Source organism: Oncorhynchus mykiss, chromosome 24 (assembly GCF_057628025.1).
Source record: "Oncorhynchus mykiss isolate SJ-2025 chromosome 24, ASM5762802v1, whole genome shotgun sequence".
NCBI classification, from domain to species: Eukaryota; Metazoa; Chordata; class Actinopteri; order Salmoniformes; family Salmonidae; genus Oncorhynchus; species Oncorhynchus mykiss.
In genome coordinates, this window is record NC_143045.1 from 332222 (window position 1) to 353856 (window position 21635).

At 41.4% G+C, this 21635-nt stretch overlaps 1 long non-coding RNA gene across 1 annotated transcript; it reads left to right on the forward strand.

The window, feature by feature from the left end:
• The first annotated feature begins 20144 nt into the window (after positions 1–20144).
• Positions 20145–21214, forward strand: LOC149972321 (uncharacterized). Its single transcript, XR_016491259.1, has 2 exons — positions 20145–20479; positions 20848–21214. It is a non-coding gene; the product is annotated as an uncharacterized LOC149972321 (long non-coding RNA).
• Positions 21215–21635: the final 421 nt, after the last annotated feature.

Here is a 21635-nt window from a genome sequence, read left to right on the forward strand (position 1 = left end):
GTTGGAAGCCTTCACACACACCTGCTGAATTTGCAGAGCTGGCGCGCAAACTAAAGCAAACGTTAACTATCAAGCTAGCTCACCCTAAAAGTGTTTTGAAACACATAACCTGTCATTATGAAAATCACTGTATTCAAACCTGTGTAGATCAGTCAATTCTTAACTTAAAGACTTAAAACTCAGGATTCTGTAAGTGGCTATGTCAATAAAGACATGTGTTTACTTATAGCTTCCTGTGCCAACCGGAAGTGCCTTTAATTGGGTCACACTGTCTGTTTTGAAGGGTTAAAAAAGTCACATCTTTCCAAAACTTCACATGTGTGACTAGGTAACCCTCCTAAACTGTAAATCAGTAATTTCCGCCAGCAGATGTCAAAGAAAAGCTCTCACACACACACACACACACAGCAAGGATGGAGTGAAAAGGTGTGGTGCTGAAAGACACAGAGAGCAGGCAAGGGCATAAACATAATCTCTAGGCCGTGCAGAGTTCAACGAGATATCCCGTAGCTCGCTCGGTCTGAGCGCAGCGACCATGAGAAAAGTAGGCCCAAAATGTCATTTGTTTTGGGTGACAGTGAGAGAACTGCTAGGGTGAGAAGCACAATTCGACCTCAGGTACGTTCCTGAGGTCCTCCCGATCCGTGCAAGCCTAACCTTGGCCGTGTGGCATTAACCCTTAGCAGTTAAAAGAAGGTGTTTACTTCAAACAGTTTGCATTGACTTCTCTCCCCATAGGAATACATTGCCTGCACCTCTAAATTCAACCTGAAGCCTATGTGGGTTATGAATGCCTTATGAACCTGTCTTCTATGACAGTCCATCAGACCACTATGAGGTCTACCTGTGTCGAATCTAAGCATCCTGGAGCATCCGGAAGTGGTTAAATTCACCCAAAAGGTATTTTGATGTACATAACCTGCAAATGTGAAAATGACTGCATTCAACCCTGTCTAGATCAGTCAATTTTTAACATAAAGACTTTAAACTCAGGATTCTGTAAGAGAATACCCCAAGCAAGATATGTGTTTACGTATAGCTTCCTGTGCCAACCGGAAGTGCCTTTAATTGGGTCACACTGTCTGTTTTGAACTTGCATTGGCCAAGTGCCCACATCAACCTACAATTTACTCATAACCCACTTCCAGGAGCACCCCATCACTCACCTTACCATATCAGGGTTACAGTCACATATAGGCTGGACCTGTGGGCCTCTGGACCTGTGGGCAGCACGGGAGTGGATCCAGAACCTACAGACAATAACACCAAATGGCCTGTATTAGAAAATGGGTTTTAACAGACAGGAAAATGGATGGAGAAGAGCATGGTTTTATTCATAATTTATTTCTACTCTATATATTTATGGTTTGTTTGGTTTTAGTTTGGCACTTCCTCTTTTAGGTTTTTCCTTTCCTTTAACAAAACAATGAAACCATTTAAATGCACAATATGGCGTTTATGTTCATATTTAACAACACTATGGTTGAATGAATCTCTCACCACATCGACTTCTGCACTGCCACCCAGAAAAAGAGGCAACTTGGAGCTTACCTCAGTTTAATTTATGATCCTAGGAGGACATCTACGGGCCTTTAAGTATTACACCAAATGGCAAGGTGGCAGATTGGAATTTGAAGGGAAATAAACCAATACTAGTCTTGGGAGACTCAAATGTTAATAGAATCCCTCCATTTCATAACCCATAACCCATACAAGTGGAGAGTTACCCTGGAGCAACATTTTACCATTTCAAAAAGGTCCTGGAGAAAACAGAGGTTCATTTAGACACCAGCATGCATAGTGGTTCTCTCGGTGGGCATAAACAATATGGATAATGACCCATACAAAACATCAAACAGAATGCATCAATGCACAAGGAAGCAAGAGTCACTTTTTCCCTAATGCAATTATTTACATCCCCATTATTAACCACTCACACCTCCTTTCACCAGATCGAAAACGGAACCTCAAAGTCATTAACGGTTACATCACCACACATGGCCCATTTCTCTTGGAGATACCACATGATGAATTCCACACAACAGACCTGATACACTGAACAACAACCACAGCAGACCTCATTTTTAAGAATTGGTGTGAGCAGCTAAATTTAGAATAGGCTCTACCCACAATTTGGACCCACACCACACCCTTCTTTTCCCCCCAACCCCCTGTACTCTTTTCCCCCCAACCCTCCCCCCTTTCCTCCCCCAGTTGCTTTCTTAGATTACCCAGCAGAGGGGGTAGTTGACCCCCTCTCATCATGAATTTATCCAAGTCTTTTCAACTCACAACAGCACAGACCCAACTTTTGGAGAGGGGGGGTTGTCTTTCATTTCACTCTACACTCCAAATGTCATATGTATATAATCACTTGCACATTTAGCAAAAAACACTACATTGGGGAAACCCAGTATACAATAGAAAATAGACTTAAACAGCATTCTATACAATATCAAACGGGCCCATTTACACACAGAACTAGTGACTCATTTCCAGGATCACCCCATCAATGAACGCAATGAAAGCACTTATGCTGATTATAGACACTTAACCTGTTAGAGCTCTAGGGGCGCTATTTCATTTTTGGATAAAAAACGTTCCCGTTTTAAGCGCGATATTTTGTCATGAAAAGATGCTCGACTATGCATATTCTTGACAGTTTTGGAAAGAAAACACTCTGAAGTTTCAGAATCTGCAAAGATTTTGTCTGTAAGTGCCCCAGAACTCATTCTACAGGCGAAACCAAGATGATGCATCACCCAGGAATTAGCAGAATTTCTGAAGCTCTGTTTTCCATTCTCTCCTTATATGGCTGTGATTGCGCAACGAATGAGCCTACACTTTCTGTCGTTCGCCCAAGGTCTTAGCAGCATTGTGACGTATTTGTAGGCATATCATTGGAAGATTGACCATAAGAGACTACATTTTCCAAGTGTCCGCCTGGTGTCCTGCGTCGAATTCGGTGCGCAATTGCCAGCTGCTTCTACTTTACCATTTGATTCAGGGGAGAAAGCATGTGTCCAAGAACGATGTATCAATGAAGAGATATGTGAAAAACACCTTGATGATTGATTCTAAACAACGTTTGCCATGTTTTCAGTCGATATTATGGAGTTAATTTGGAAAAAAGTTTGCGTTTTGAGGACTGAATTTATGGATTTTTTTTGGTAGCCAAATGTGATGTATAAAACGGAGGTATTTCTAATACACAAGGAATCTTTTTGGAAAAACTGAGCATCTGCTATCTAACTGAGAGTATCCTCATTGAAAACATCAGAAGTTCTTCAAAGGTAAATGATTTTATTTGAAGGCTTTTATGTTTTTGTTAATGTTGCGTGCTGGATGCTAACGCTAATGCTAACGCTAAATGCTAACTCTAGCTAGCTACTTTTACACAAATTATTGTTTTCCTATGGTTGAGAAGCATATTTTGAAAATCTGAGATGACAGTGTTGTTTACAAAAGGCTAAGCTTGAGAGATGGCATATTTATTTCATTTCATTTGCGATTTTCATAAATAGTTAACGTTGTGTTATGCTAATGAGCTTGCTGATAGATTTACACAATCCTGGATACAGGGGTTTTTTCATAGCTAAACGTGATGCAGAAAACGGAGCGATTTGTCCTAAACAAATAATCTTTCAGGAAAAACTGAACATTTGCTATCTGAGAGTCCTCATTGAAAACATCTGAAGTTCTTCAAAGGTAAATGATTTTTTTGAATGCTTTTCTGTTTTTTTGTGTAAATGTTGCCAGCTGAATGCTAATGCTAAATGCTACGTTAGCCATCAATACTGTTACACAAATGCTTGTTTTGCAATGGTTGAGAAGCATATTTTGAAAATCTGAGATGACAGTGTTGTTAACAAAAGGCTAAGCTTGAGAGCTAGCATATTTATTTCATTTCATTTGCGATTTTCATGAATAGTTAACGTTGCGTTATGGTAATGAGCTTGAGTCTGTATTCACGAACCCGGATCCGGGATGGGGAGATCAGAAAGGTTAATAGCGCGTTTTTAAGTTTCAAAAGATTGCGACTCCCGCCCTTTGCCTCACAATGGTTTGATCCACTGCAGGTCATTCGTTTTGTTGGAAGCCTTCACACACACCTGCTGAATTTGCAGAGCTGGCGCGCAAACTAAAGCAAACGTTAACTATCAAGCTAGCTCACCCTAAAAGTGTTTTGAAACACATAACCTGTCATTATGAAAATCACTGTATTCAAACCTGTGTAGATCAGTCAATTCTTAACTTAAAGACTTAAAACTCAGGATTCTGTAAGTGGCTATGTCAATAAAGACATGTGTTTACTTATAGCTTCCTGTGCCAACCGGAAGTGCCTTTAATTGGGTCACACTGTCTGTTTTGAAGGGTTAAAAAAGTCACATCTTTCCAAAACTTCACATGTGTGACTAGGTAACCCTCCTAAACTGTAAATCAGTAATTTCCGCCAGCAGATGTCAAAGAAAAGCTCTCACACACACACACAGCAAGGATGGAGTGAAAAGGTGTGGTGCTGAAAGACACAGAGAGCAGGCAAGGGCATAAACATAATCTCTAGGCCGTGCAGAGTTCAACGAGATATCCCGTAGCTCGCTCGGTCTGAGCGCAGCGACCATGAGAAAAGTAGGCCCAAAATGTCATTTGTTTTGGGTGACAGTGAGAGAACTGCTAGGGTGAGAAGCACAATTCGACCTCAGGTACGTTCCCGAGATCCTCCCGATCCGTGCAAGCCTAACCTTGGCCGTGTGGCATTAACCCTTAGCAGTTAAAAGGTGTTTACTTCAAACAGTTTGCATTGACTTCTCTCCCCATAGGAATACATTGCCTGCACCTCTAAATTCAACCTGAAGCCTATGTGGGTTATGAATGCCTTATGAACCTGTCTTCTATGACAGTCCATCAGACCACTATGAGGTCTACCTGTGTCGAATCTAAGCATCCTGGAGCATCCGGAAGTGGTTAAATTCACCCAAAAGGTATTTTGATGTACATAACCTGCAAATGTGAAAATGACTGCATTCAACCCTGTCTAGATCAGTCAATTTTTAACATAAAGACTTTAAACTCAGGATTCTGTAAGAGAATACCCCAAGCAAGATATGTGTTTACGTATAGCTTCCTGTGCCAACCGGAAGTGCCTTTAATTGGGTCACACTGTCTGTTTTGAACTTGCATTGGCCAAGTGCCCACATCAACCTACAATTTACTCATAACCCACTTCCAGGAGCACCCCATCACTCACCTTACCATATCAGGGTTACAGTCACATATAGGCTGGACCTGTGGGCCTCTGGACCTGTGGGCAGCACGGGAGTGGATCCAGAACCTACAGACAATAACACCAAATGGCCTGTATTAGAAAATGGGTTTTAACAGACAGGAAAATGGATGGAGAAGAACATGGTTTTATTCATAATTTATTTCTACTCTATATATTTATGGTTTGTTTGGTTTTAGTTTGGCACTTCCTCTTTTAGGTTTTTCCTTTCCTTTAACAAAACAATGAAACCATTTAAATGCACAATATGGCGTTTATGTTCATATTTAACAACACTATGGTTGAATGAATCTCTCACCACATCGACTTCTGCACTGCCACCCAGAAAAAGAGGCAACTTGGAGCTTACCTCAGTTTAATTTATGATCCTAGGAGGACATCTACGGGCCTTTAAGTATTACACCAAATGGCAAGGTGGCAGATTGGAATTTGAAGGGAAATAAACCAATACTAGTCTTGGGAGACTCAAATGTTAATAGAATCCCTCCATTTCATAACCCATAACCCATACAAGTGGAGAGTTACCCTGGAGCAACATTTTACCATTTCAAAAAGGTCCTGGAGAAAACAGAGGTTCATTTAGACACCAGCATGCATAGTGGTTCTCTCGGTGGGCATAAACAATATGGATAATGACCCATACAAAACATCAAACAGAATGCATCAATGCACAAGGAAGCAAGAGTCACTTTTTCCCTAATGCAATTATTTACATCCCCATTATTAACCACTCACACCTCCTTTCACCAGATCGAAAACGGAACCTCAAAGTCATTAACGGTTACATCACCACACATGGCCCATTTCTCTTGGAGATACCACATGATGAATTCCACACAACAGACCTGATACACTGAACAACAACCACAGCAGACCTCATTTTTAAGAATTGGTGTGAGCAGCTAAATTTAGAATAGGCTCTACCCACAATTTGGACCCACACCACACCCTTCTTTTCCCCCCAACCCCCTGTACACTCCCCCTTTCCTCCCCCAGTTGCTTTCTTAGATTACCCAGCAGAGGGGGTAGTTGACCCCCTCTCATCATGAATTTATCCAAGTCTTTTCAACTCACAACAGCACAGACCCAACTTTTGGAGAGGGGGGGTTGTCTTTCATTTCACTCTACACTCCAAATGTCATATATGTATATAATCACTTGCACATTTAGCAAAAAACACTACATTGGGGAAACCCAGTATACAATAGAAAATAGACTTAAACAGCATTCTATACAATATCAAACGGGCCCATTTACACACAGAACTAGTGACTCATTTCCAGGATCACCCCATCAATGAACGCAATGAAAGCACTTATGCTGATTATAGACACTTAATAGCGCGTTTTTAAGTTTCAAAAGATTGCGACTCCCGCCCTTTGCCTCACAATGGTTTGATCCACTGCAGGTCATTCGTTTTGTTGGAAGCCTTCACACACACCAGCTGAATTTGCAGAGCTGGCGCGCAAACTAAAGCAAACGTTAACTATCAAGCTAGCTCACCCTAAAAGTGTTTTGAAACACATAACCTGTCATTATGAAAATCACTGTATTCAAACCTGTGTAGATCAGTCAATTCTTAACTTAAAGACTTAAAACTCAGGATTCTGTAAGTGGCTATGTCAATAAAGACATGTGTTTACTTATAGCTTCCTGTGCCAACCGGAAGTGCCTTTAATTGGGTCACACTGTCTGTTTTGAAGGGTTAAAAAAGTCACATCTTTCCAAAACTTCACATGTGTGACTAGGTAACCCTCCTAAACTGTAAATCAGTAATTTCCGCCAGCAGATGTCAAAGAAAAGCTCTCACACACACACACACACACACAGCAAGGATGGAGTGAAAAGGTGTGGTGCTGAAAGACACAGAGAGCAGGCAAGGGCATAAACATAATCTCTAGGCCGTGCAGAGTTCAACGAGATATCCCGTAGCTCGCTCGGTCTGAGCGCAGCGACCATGAGAAAAGTAGGCCCAAAATGTCATTTGTTTTGGGTGACAGTGAGAGAACTGCTAGGGTGAGAAGCACAATTCGACCTCAGGTACGTTCCTGAGATCCTCCCGATCCGTGCAAGCCTAACCTTGGCCGTGTGGCATTAACCCTTAGCAGTTAAAAGAAGGTGTTTACTTCAAACAGTTTGCATTGACTTCTCTCCCCATAGGAATACATTGCCTGCACCTCTAAATTCAACCTGAAGCCTATGTGGGTTATGAATGCCTTATGAACCTGTCTTCTATGACAGTCCATCAGACCACTATGAGGTCTACCTGTGTCGAATCTAAGCATCCTGGAGCATCCGGAAGTGGTTAAATTCACCCAAAAGGTATTTTGATGTACATAACCTGCAAATGTGAAAATGACTGCATTCAACCCTGTCTAGATCAGTCAATTTTTAACATAAAGACTTTAAACTCAGGATTCTGTAAGAGAATACCCCAAGCAAGATATGTGTTTACGTATAGCTTCCTGTGCCAACCGGAAGTGCCTTTAATTGGGTCACACTGTCTGTTTTGAACTTGCATTGGCCAAGTGCCCACATCAACCTACAATTTACTCATAACCCACTTCCAGGAGCACCCCATCACTCACCTTACCATATCAGGGTTACAGTCACATATAGGCTGGACCTGTGGGCCTCTGGACCTGTGGGCAGCACGGGAGTGGATCCAGAACCTACAGACAATAACACCAAATGGCCTGTATTAGAAAATGGGTTTTAACAGACAGGAAAATGGATGGAGAAGAACATGGTTTTATTCATAATTTATTTCTACTCTATATATTTATGGTTTGTTTGGTTTTAGTTTGGCACTTCCTCTTTTAGGTTTTTCCTTTCCTTTAACAAAACAATGAAACCATTTAAATGCACAATATGGCGTTTATGTTCATATTTAACAACACTATGGTTGAATGAATCTCTCACCACATCGACTTCTGCACTGCCACCCAGAAAAAGAGGCAACTTGGAGCTTACCTCAGTTTAATTTATGATCCTAGGAGGACATCTACGGGCCTTTAAGTATTACACCAAATGGCAAGGTGGCAGATTGGAATTTGAAGGGAAATAAACCAATACTAGTCTTGGGAGACTCAAATGTTAATAGAATCCCTCCATTTCATAACCCATAACCCATACAAGTGGAGAGTTACCCTGGAGCAACATTTTACCATTTCAAAAAGGTCCTGGAGAAAACAGAGGTTCATTTAGACACCAGCATGCATAGTGGTTCTCTCGGTGGGCATAAACAATATGGATAATGACCCATACAAAACATCAAACAGAATGCATCAATGCACAAGGAAGCAAGAGTCACTTTTTCCCTAATGCAATTATTTACATCCCCATTATTAACCACTCACACCTCCTTTCACCAGATCGAAAACGGAACCTCAAAGTCATTAACGGTTACATCACCACACATGGCCCATTTCTCTTGGAGATACCACATGATGAATTCCACACAACAGACCTGATACACTGAACAACAACCACAGCAGACCTCATTTTTAAGAATTGGTGTGAGCAGCTAAATTTAGAATAGGCTCTACCCACAATTTGGACCCACACCACACCCTTCTTTTCCCCCCAACCCCCTGTACACTCCCCCTTTCCTCCCCCAGTTGCTTTCTTAGATTACCCAGCAGAGGGGGTAGTTGACCCCCTCTCATCATGAATTTATCCAAGTCTTTTCAACTCACAACAGCACAGACCCAACTTTTGGAGAGGGGGGGTTGTCTTTCATTTCACTCTACACTCCAAATGTCATATATGTATATAATCACTTGCACATTTAGCAAAAAACACTACATTGGGGAAACCCAGTATACAATAGAAAATAGACTTAAACAGCATTCTATACAATATCAAACGGGCCCATTTACACACAGAACTAGTGACTCATTTCCAGGATCACCCCATCAATGAACGCAATGAAAGCACTTATGCTGATTATAGACACTTAATAGCGCGTTTTTAAGTTTCAAAAGATTGCGACTCCCGCCCTTTGCCTCACAATGGTTTGATCCACTGCAGGTCATTCGTTTTGTTGGAAGCCTTCACACACACCTGCTGAATTTGCAGAGCTGGCGCGCAAACTAAAGCAAACGTTAACTATCAAGCTAGCTCACCCTAAAAGTGTTTTGAAACACATAACCTGCCATTATGAAAATAACTGTATTCAAACCTGTGTAGATCAGTCAATTCTTAACTTAAAGACTTAAAACTCAGGATTCTGTAAGTGGCTATGTCAATAAAGACATGTGTTTACTTATAGCTTCCTGTGCCAACCGGAAGTGCCTTTAATTGGGTCACACTGTCTGTTTTGAAGGGTTAAAAAAGTCACATCTTTCCAAAACTTCACATGTGTGACTAGGTAACCCTCCTAAACTGTAAATCAGTAATTTCCGCCAGCAGATGTCAAAGAAAAGCTCTCTCACACACACACACACACAGCAAGGATGGAGTGAAAAGGTGTGGTGCTGAAAGACACAGAGAGCAGGCAAGGGCATAAACATAATCTCTAGGCCGTGCAGAGTTCAACGAGATATCCCGTAGCTCGCTCGGTCTGAGCGCAGCGACCATGAGAAAAGTAGGCCCAAAATGTCATTTGTTTTGGGTGACAGTGAGAGAACTGCTAGGGTGAGAAGCACAATTCGACCTCAGGTACGTTCCTGAGGTCCTCCCGATCCGTGCAAGCCTAACCTTGGCCGTGTGGCATTAACCCTTAGCAGTTAAAAGAAGGTGTTTACTTCAAACAGTTTGCATTGACTTCTCTCCCCATAGGAATACATTGCCTGCACCTCTAAATTCAACCTGAAGCCTATGTGGGTTATGAATGCCTTATGAACCTGTCTTCTATGACAGTCCATCAGACCACTATGAGGTCTACCTGTGTCGAATCTAAGCATCCTGGAGCATCCGGAAGTGGTTAAATTCACCCAAAAGGTATTTTGATGTACATAACCTGCAAATGTGAAAATGACTGCATTCAACCCTGTCTAGATCAGTCAATTTTTAACATAAAGACTTTAAACTCAGGATTCTGTAAGAGAATACCCCAAGCAAGATATGTGTTTACGTATAGCTTCCTGTGCCAACCGGAAGTGCCTTTAATTGGGTCACACTGTCTGTTTTGAACTTGCATTGGCCAAGTGCCCACATCAACCTACAATTTACTCATAACCCACTTCCAGGAGCACCCCATCACTCACCTTACCATATCAGGGTTACAGTCACATATAGGCTGGACCTGTGGGCCTCTGGACCTGTGGGCAGCACGGGAGTGGATCCAGAACCTACAGACAATAACACCAAATGGCCTGTATTAGAAAATGGGTTTTAACAGACAGGAAAATGGATGGAGAAGAACATGGTTTTATTCATAATTTATTTCTACTCTATATATTTATGGTTTGTTTGGTTTTAGTTTGGCACTTCCTCTTTTAGGTTTTTCCTTTCCTTTAACAAAACAATGAAACCATTTAAATGCACAATATGGCGTTTATGTTCATATTTAACAACACTATGGTTGAATGAATCTCTCACCACATCGACTTCTGCACTGCCACCCAGAAAAAGAGGCAACTTGGAGCTTACCTCAGTTTAATTTATGATCCTAGGAGGACATCTACGGGCCTTTAAGTATTACACCAAATGGCAAGGTGGCAGATTGGAATTTGAAGGGAAATAAACCAATACTAGTCTTGGGAGACTCAAATGTTAATAGAATCCCTCCATTTCATAACCCATAACCCATACAAGTGGAGAGTTACCCTGGAGCAACATTTTACCATTTCAAAAAGGTCCTGGAGAAAACAGAGGTTCATTTAGACACCAGCATGCATAGTGGTTCTCTCGGTGGGCATAAACAATATGGATAATGACCCATACAAAACATCAAACAGAATGCATCAATGCACAAGGAAGCAAGAGTCACTTTTTCCCTAATGCAATTATTTACATCCCCATTATTAACCACTCACACCTCCTTTCACCAGATCGAAAACGGAACCTCAAAGTCATTAACGGTTACATCACCACACATGGCCCATTTCTCTTGGAGATACCACATGATGAATTCCACACAACAGACCTGATACACTGAACAACAACCACAGCAGACCTCATTTTTAAGAATTGGTGTGAGCAGCTAAATTTAGAATAGGCTCTACCCACAATTTGGACCCACACCACACCCTTCTTTTCCCCCCAACCCCCTGTACACTCCCCCTTTCCTCCCCCAGTTGCTTTCTTAGATTACCCAGCAGAGGGGGTAGTTGACCCCCTCTCATCATGAATTTATCCAAGTCTTTTCAACTCACAACAGCACAGACCCAACTTTTGGAGAGGGGGGGTTGTCTTTCATTTCACTCTACACTCCAAATGTCATATATGTATATAATCACTTGCACATTTAGCAAAAAACACTACATTGGGGAAACCCAGTATACAATAGAAAATAGACTTAAACAGCATTCTATACAATATCAAACGGGCCCATTTACACACAGAACTAGTGACTCATTTCCAGGATCACCCCATCAATGAACGCAATGAAAGCACTTATGCTGATTATAGACACTTAATAGCGCGTTTTTAAGTTTCAAAAGATTGCGACTCCCGCCCTTTGCCTCACAATGGTTTGATCCACTGCAGGTCATTCGTTTTGTTGGAAGTCTTCACACACACCTGCTGAATTTGCAGAGCTGGCGCGCAAACTAAAGCAAACGTTAACTATCAAGCTAGCTCACCCTAAAAGTGTTTTGAAACACATAACCTGTCATTATGAAAATCACTGTATTCAAACCTGTGTAGATCAGTCAATTCTTAACTTAAAGACTTAAAACTCAGGATTCTGTAAGTGGCTATGTCAATAAAGACATGTGTTTACTTATAGCTTCCTGTGCCAACCGGAAGTGCCTTTAATTGGGTCACACTGTCTGTTTTGAAGGGTTAAAAAAGTCACATCTTTCCAAAACTTCACATGTGTGACTAGGTAACCCTCCTAAACTGTAAATCAGTAATTTCCGCCAGCAGATGTCAAAGAAAAGCTCTCACACACACACACACACACACACAGCAAGGATGGAGTGAAAAGGTGTGGTGCTGAAAGACACAGAGAGCAGGCAAGGGCATAAACATAATCTCTAGGCCATGCAGAGTTCAACGAGATATCCCGTAGCTCGCTCGGTCTGAGCGCAGCGACCATGAGAAAAGTAGGCCCAAAATGTCATTTGTTTTGGGTGACAGTGAGAGAACTGCTAGGGTGAGAAGCACAATTCGACCTCAGGTACGTTCCTGAGATCCTCCCGATCCGTGCAAGCCTAACCTTGGCCGTGTGGCATTAACCCTTAGCAGTTAAAAGAAGGTGTTTACTTCAAACAGTTTGCATTGACTTCTCTCCCCATAGGAATACATTGCCTGCACCTCTAAATTCAACCTGAAGCCTATGTGGGTTATGAATGCCTTATGAACCTGTCTTCTATGACAGTCCATCAGACCACTATGAGGTCTACCTGTGTCGAATCTAAGCATCCTGGAGCATCCGGAAGTGGTTAAATTCACCCAAAAGGTATTTTGATGTACATAACCTGCAAATGTGAAAATGACTGCATTCAACCCTGTCTAGATCAGTCAATTTTTAACATAAAGACTTTAAACTCAGGATTCTGTAAGAGAATACCCCAAGCAAGATATGTGTTTACGTATAGCTTCCTGTGCCAACCGGAAGTGCCTTTAATTGGGTCACACTGTCTGTTTTGAACTTGCATTGGCCAAGTGCCCACATCAACCTACAATTTACTCATAACCCACTTCCAGGAGCACCCCATCACTCACCTTACCATATCAGGGTTACAGTCACATATAGGCTGGACCTGTGGGCCTCTGGACCTGTGGGCAGCACGGGAGTGGATCCAGAACCTACAGACAATAACACCAAATGGCCTGTATTAGAAAATGGGTTTTAACAGACAGGAAAATGGATGGAGAAGAACATGGTTTTATTCATAATTTATTTCTACTCTATATATTTATGGTTTGTTTGGTTTTAGTTTGGCACTTCCTCTTTTAGGTTTTTCCTTTCCTTTAACAAAACAATGAAACCATTTAAATGCACAATATGGCGTTTATGTTCATATTTAACAACACTATGGTTGAATGAATCTCTCACCACATCGACTTCTGCACTGCCACCCAGAAAAAGAGGCAACTTGGAGCTTACCTCAGTTTAATTTATGATCCTAGGAGGACATCTACGGGCCTTTAAGTATTACACCAAATGGCAAGGTGGCAGATTGGAATTTGAAGGGAAATAAACCAATACTAGTCTTGGGAGACTCAAATGTTAATAGAATCCCTCCATTTCATAACCCATAACCCATACAAGTGGAGAGTTACCCTGGAGCAACATTTTACCATTTCAAAAAGGTCCTGGAGAAAACAGAGGTTCATTTAGACACCAGCATGCATAGTGGTTCTCTCGGTGGGCATAAACAATATGGATAATGACCCATACAAAACATCAAACAGAATGCATCAATGCACAAGGAAGCAAGAGTCACTTTTTCCCTAATGCAATTATTTACATCCCCATTATTAACCACTCACACCTCCTTTCACCAGATCGAAAACGGAACCTCAAAGTCATTAACGGTTACATCACCACACATGGCCCATTTCTCTTGGAGATACCACATGATGAATTCCACACAACAGACCTGATACACTGAACAACAACCACAGCAGACCTCATTTTTAAGAATTGGTGTGAGCAGCTAAATTTAGAATAGGCTCTACCCACAATTTGGACCCACACCACACCCTTCTTTTCCCCCCAACCCCCTGTACACTCCCCCTTTCCTCCCCCAGTTGCTTTCTTAGATTACCCAGCAGAGGGGGTAGTTGACCCCCTCTCATCATGAATTTATCCAAGTCTTTTCAACTCACAACAGCACAGACCCAACTTTTGGAGAGGGGGGGTTGTCTTTCATTTCACTCTACACTCCAAATGTCATATATGTATATAATCACTTGCACATTTAGCAAAAAACACTACATTGGGGAAACCCAGTATACAATAGAAAATAGACTTAAACAGCATTCTATACAATATCAAACGGGCCCATTTACACACAGAACTAGTGACTCATTTCCAGGATCACCCCATCAATGAACGCAATGAAAGCACTTATGCTGATTATAGACACTTAATAGCGCGTTTTTAAGTTTCAAAAGATTGCGACTCCCGCCCTTTGCCTCACAATGGTTTGATCCACTGCAGGTCATTCGTTTTGTTGGAAGCCTTCACACACACCTGCTGAATTTGCAGAGCTGGCGCGCAAACTAAAGCAAACGTTAACTATCAAGCTAGCTCACCCTAAAAGTGTTTTGAAACACATAACCTGTCATTATGAAAATCACTGTATTCAAACCTGTGTAGATCAGTCAATTCTTAACTTAAAGACTTAAAACTCAGGATTCTGTAAGTGGCTATGTCAATAAAGACATGTGTTTACTTATAGCTTCCTGTGCCAACCGGAAGTGCCTTTAATTGGGTCACACTGTCTGTTTTGAAGGGTTAAAAAAGTCACATCTTTCCAAAACTTCACATGTGTGACTAGGTAACCCTCCTAAACTGTAAATCAGTAATTTCCGCCAGCAGATGTCAAAGAAAAGCTCTCACACACACACACACACACACAGCAAGGATGGAGTGAAAAGGTGTGGTGCTGAAAGACACAGAGAGCAGGCAAGGGCATAAACATAATCTCTAGGCCGTGCAGAGTTCAACGAGATATCCCGTAGCTCGCTCGGTCTGAGCGCAGCGACCATGAGAAAAGTAGGCCCAAAATGTCATTTGTTTTGGGTGACAGTGAGAGAACTGCTAGGGTGAGAAGCACAATTCGACCTCAGGTACGTTCCCGAGGTCCTCCCGATCCGTGCAAGCCTAACCTTGGCCGTGTGGCATTAACCCTTAGCAGTTAAAAGAAGGTGTTTACTTGAAACAGTTTGCATTGACTTCTCTCCCCATAGGAATACATTGCCTGCACCTCTAAATTCAACCTGAAGCCTATGTGGGTTATGAATGCCTTATGAACCTGTCTTCTATGACAGTCCATCAGACCACTATGAGGTCTACCTGTGTCGAATCTAAGCATCCTGGAGCATCCGGAAGTGGTTAAATTCACCCAAAAGGTATTTTGATGTACATAACCTGCAAATGTGAAAATGACTGCATTCAACCCTGTCTAGATCAGTCAATTTTTAACATAAAGACTTTAAACTCAGGATTCTGTAAGAGAATACCCCAAGCAAGATATGTGTTTACGTATAGCTTCCTGTGCCAACCGGAAGTGCCTTTAATTGGGTCACACTGTCTGTTTTGAACTTGCATTGGCCAAGTGCCCACATCAACCTACAATTTACTCATAACCCACTTCCAGGAGCACCCCATCACTCACCTTACCATATCAGGGTTACAGTCACATATAGGCTGGACCTGTGGGCCTCTGGACCTGTGGGCAGCACGGGAGTGGATCCAGAACCTACAGACAATAACACCAAATGGCCTGTATTAGAAAATGGGTTTTAACAGACAGGAAAATGGATGGAGAAGAACATGGTTTTATTCATAATTTATTTCTACTCTATATATTTATGGTTTGTTTGGTTTTAGTTTGGCACTTCCTCTTTTAGGTTTTTCCTTTCCTTTAACAAAACAATGAAACCATTTAAATGCACAATATGGCGTTTATGTTCATATTTAACAACACTATGGTTGAATGAATCTCTCACCACATCGACTTCTGCACTGCCACCCAGAAAAAGAGGCAACTTGGAGCTTACCTCAGTTTAATTTATGATCCTAGGAGGACATCTACGGGCCTTTAAGTATTACACCAAATGGCAAGGTGGCAGATTGGAATTTGAAGGGAAATAAACCAATACTAGTCTTGGGAGACTCAAATGTTAATAGAATCCCTCCATTTCATAACCCATAACCCATACAAGTGGAGAGTTACCCTGGAGCAACATTTTACCATTTCAAAAAGGTCCTGGAGAAAACAGAGGTTCATTTAGACACCAGCATGCATAGTGGTTCTCTCGGTGGGCATAAACAATATGGATAATGACCCATACAAAACATCAAACAGAATGCATCAATGCACAAGGAAGCAAGAGTCACTTTTTCCCTAATGCAATTATTTACATCCCCATTATTAACCACTCACACCTCCTTTCACCAGATCGAAAACGGAACCTCAAAGTCATTAACGGTTACATCACCACACATGGCCCATTTCTCTTGGAGATACCACATGATGAATTCCACACAACAGACCTGATACACTGAACAACAACCACAGCAGACCTCATTTTTAAGAATTGGTGTGAGCAGCTAAATTTAGAATAGGCTCTACCCACAATTTGGACCCACACCACACCCTTCTTTTCCCCCCAACCCCCTGTACACTCCCCCTTTCCTCCCCCAGTTGCTTTCTTAGATTACCCAGCAGAGGGGGTAGTTGACCCCCTCTCATCATGAATTTATCCAAGTCTTTTCAACTCACAACAGCACAGACCCAACTTTTGGAGAGGGGGGGTTGTCTTTCATTTCACTCTACACTCCAAATGTCATATATGTATATAATCACTTGCACATTTAGCAAAAAACACTACATTGGGGAAACCCAGTATACAATAGAAAATAGACTTAAACAGCATTCTATACAATATCAAACGGGCCCATTTACACACAGAACTAGTGACTCATTTCCAGGATCACCCCATCAATGAACGCAATGAAAGCACTTATGCTGATTATAGACACTTAATAGCGCGTTTTTAAGTTTCAAAAGATTGCGACTCCCGCCCTTTGCCTCACAATGGTTTGATCCACTGCAGGTCATTCGTTTTGTTGGAAGCCTTCACACACACCTGCTGAATTTGCAGAGCTGGCGCGCAAACTAAAGCAAACGTTAACTATCAAGCTAGCTCACCCTAAAAGTGTTTTGAAACACATAACCTGTCATTATGAAAATCACTGTATTCAAACCTGTGTAGATCAGTCAATTCTTAACTTAAAGACTTAAAACTCAGGATTCTGTAAGTGGCTATGTCAATAAAGACATGTGTTTACTTATAGCTTCCTGTGCCAACCGGAAGTGCCTTTAATTGGGTCACACTGTCTGTTTTGAAGGGTTAAAAAAGTCACATCTTTCCAAAACTTCACATGTGTGACTAGGTAACCCTCCTAAACTGTAAATCAGTAATTTCCGCCAGCAGATGTCAAAGAAAAGCTCTCACACACACACACACACACAGCAAGGATGGAGTGAAAAGGTGTGGTGCTGAAAGACACAGAGAGCAGGCAAGGGCATAAACATAATCTCTAGGCCGTGCAGAGTTCAACGAGATATCCCGTAGCTCGCTCGGTCTGAGCGCAGCGACCATGAGAAAAGTAGGCCCAAAATGTCATTTGTTTTGGGTGACAGTGAGAGAACTGCTAGGGTGAGAAGCACAATTCGACCTCAGGTACGTTCCTGAGATCCTCCCGATCCGTGCAAGCCTTACCTTGGCCGTGTGGCATTAACCCTTAGCAGTTAAAAGAAGGTGTTTACTTCAAACAGTTTGCATTGACTTCTCTCCCCATAGGAATACATTGCCTGCACCTCTAAATTCAACCTGAAGCCTATGTGGGTTATGAATGCCTTATGAACCTGTCTTCTATGACAGTCCATCAGACCACTATGAGGTCTACCTGTGTCGAATCTAAGCATCCTGGAGCATCCGGAAGTGGTTAAATTCACCCAAAAGGTATTTTGATGTACATAACCTGCAAATGTGAAAATGACTGCATTCAACCCTGTCTAGATCAGTCAATTTTTAACATAAAGACTTTAAACTCAGGATTCTGTAAGAGAATACCCCAAGCAAGATATGTGTTTACGTATAGCTTCCTGTGCCAACCGGAAGTGCCTTTAATTGGGTCACACTGTCTGTTTTGAACTTGCATTGGCCAAGTGCCCACATCAACCTACAATTTACTCATAACCCACTTCCAGGAGCACCCCATCACTCACCTTACCATATCAGGGTTACAGTCACATATAGGCTGGACCTGTGGGCCTCTGGACCTGTGGGCAGCACGGGAGTGGATCCAGAACCTACAGACAATAACACCAAATGGCCTGTATTAGAAAATGGGTTTTAACAGACAGGAAAATGGATGGAGAAGAACATGGTTTTATTCATAATTTATTTCTACTCTATATATTTATGGTTTGTTTGGTTTTAGTTTGGCACTTCCTCTTTTAGGTTTTTCCTTTCCTTTAACAAAACAATGAAACCATTTAAATGCACAATATGGCGTTTATGTTCATATTTAACAACACTATGGTTGAATGAATCTCTCACCACATCGACTTCTGCACTGCCACCCAGAAAAAGAGGCAACTTGGAGCTTACCTCAGTTTAATTTATGATCCTAGGAGGACATCTACGGGCCTTTAAGTATTACACCAAATGGCAAGGTGGCAGATTGGAATTTGAAGGGAAATAAACCAATACTAGTCTTGGGAGACTCAAATGTTAATAGAATCCCTCCATTTCATAACCCATAACCCATACAAGTGGAGAGTTACCCTGGAGCAACATTTTACCATTTCAAAAAGGTCCTGGAGAAAACAGAGGTTCATTTAGACACCAGCATGCATAGTGGTTCTCTCGGTGGGCATAAACAATATGGATAATGACCCATACAAAACATCAAACAGAATGCATCAATGCACAAGGAAGCAAGAGTCACTTTTTCCCTAATGCAATTATTTACATCCCCATTATTAACCACTCACAACTCCTTTCACCAGATCGAAAACGGAACCTCAAAGTCATTAACGGTTACATCACCACACATGGCCCATTTCTCTTGGAGATACCACATGATGAATTCCACACAACAGACCTGATACACTGAACAACAACCACAGCAGACCTCATTTTTAAGAATTGGTGTGAGCAGCTAAATTTAGAATAGGCTCTACCCACAATTTGGACCCACACCACACCCTTCTTTTCCCCCCAACCCCCTGTACACTCCCCCTTTCCTCCCCCAGTTGCTTTCTTAGATTACCCAGCAGAGGGGGTAGTTGACCCCCTCTCATCATGAATTTATCCAAGTCTTTTCAACTCACAACAGCACAGACCCAACTTTTGGAGAGGGGGGGTTGTCTTTCATTTCACTCTACACTCCAAATGTCATATATGTATATAATCACTTGCACATTTAGCAAAAAACACTACATTGGGGAAACCCAGTATACAATAGAAAATAGACTTAAACAGCATTCTATACAATATCAAACGGGCCCATTTACACACAGAACTAGTGACTCATTTCCAGGATCACCCCATCAATGAACGCAATGAAAGCACTTATGCTGATTATAGACACTTAACCTGTTAGAGCTCTAGGGGCGCTATTTCATTTTTGGATAAAAAACGTTCCCGTTTTAAGCGCGATATTTTGTCACGAAAAGATGCTCGACTATGCATATTCTTGACAGTTTTGGAAAGAAAACACTCTGAAGTTTCAGAATCTGCAAAGATTTTGTCTGTAAGTGCCCCAGAACTCATTCTACAGGCGAAACCAAGATGATGCATCACCCAGGAATTAGCAGAATTTCTGAAGCTCTGTTTTCCATTCTCTCCTTATATGGCTGTGATTGCGCAACGAATGAGCCTACACTTTCTGTCGTTCGCCCAAGGTCTTAGCAGCATTGTGACGTATTTGTAGGCATATCATTGGAAGATTGACCATAAGAGACTACATTTTCCAAGTGTCCGCCTGGTGTCCTGCGTCGAATTCGGTGCGCAATTGCCAGCTGCTTCTACTTTACCATTTGATTCAGGGGAGAAAGCATGTGTCCAAGAACGATGTATCAATGAAGAGATATGTGAAAAACACCTTGATGATTGATTCTAAACAACGTTTGCCATGTTTTCAGTCGATATTATGGAGTTAATTTGGAAAAAAGTTTGCGTTTTGAGGACTGAATTTATGGATTTTTTTTGGTAGCCAAATGTGATGTATAAAACGGAGGTATTTCTAATACACAAGGAATCTTTTTGGAAAAACTGAGCATCTGCTATATAACTGAGAGTATCCTCATTGAAAACATCAGAAGTTCTTCAAAGGTAAATGATTTTATTTGAAGGCTTTTATGTTTTTGTTAATGTTGCGTGCTGGATGCTAACGCTAATGCTAACGCTAAATGCTAACGCGAAATGCTAACTCTAGCTAGCTACTTTTACACAAATTATTGTTTTCCTATGGTTGAGAAGCATATTTTGAAAATCTGAGATGACAGTGTTGTTTACAAAAGGCTAAGCTTGAGAGATGGCATATTTATTTCATTTCATTTGCGATTTTCATAAATAGTTAACGTTGTGTTATGCTAATGAGCTTGCTGATAGATTTACACAATCCTGGATACAGGGGTTTTTTCATAGCTAAACGTGACGCAGAAAACGGAGCGATTTGTCCTAAACAAATAATCTTTCAGGAAAAACTGAACATTTGCTATCTGAGAGTCTCCTCATTGAAAACATCTGAAGTTCTTCAAAGGTAAATGATTTTTTTGAATGCTTTTCTGTTTTTTTGTGTAAATGTTGCCAGCTGAATGCTAATGCTAAATGCTACGTTAGCCATCAATACTGTTACACAAATGCTTGTTTTGCAATGGTTGAGAAGCATATTTTGAAAATCTGAGATGACAGTGTTGTTAACAAAAGGCTAAGCTTGAGAGCTAGCATATTTATTTCATTTCATTTGCGATTTTCATGAATAGTTAACGTTGCGTTATGGTAATGAGCTTGAGTCTGTATTCACGAACCCGGATCCGGGATGGGGAGATCAGAAAGGTTAATAGCGCGTTTTTAAGTTTCAAAAGATTGCGACTCCCGCCCTTTGCCTCACAATGGTTTGATCCACTGCAGGTCATTCGTTTTGTTGGAAGCCTTCACACACACCTGCTGAATTTGCAGAGCTGGCGCGCAAACTAAAGCAAACGTTAACTATCAAGCTAGCTCACCCTAAAAGTGTTTTGAAACACATAACCTGTCATTATGAAAATCACTGTATTCAAACCTGTGTAGATCAGTCAATTCTTAACTTAAAGACTTAAAACTCAGGATTCTGTAAGTGGCTATGTCAATAAAGACATGTGTTTACTTATAGCTTCCTGTGCCAACCGGAAGTGCCTTTAATTGGGTCACACTGTCTGTTTTGAAGGGTTAAAAAAGTCACATCTTTCCAAAACTTCACATGTGTGACTAGGTAACCCTCCTAAAC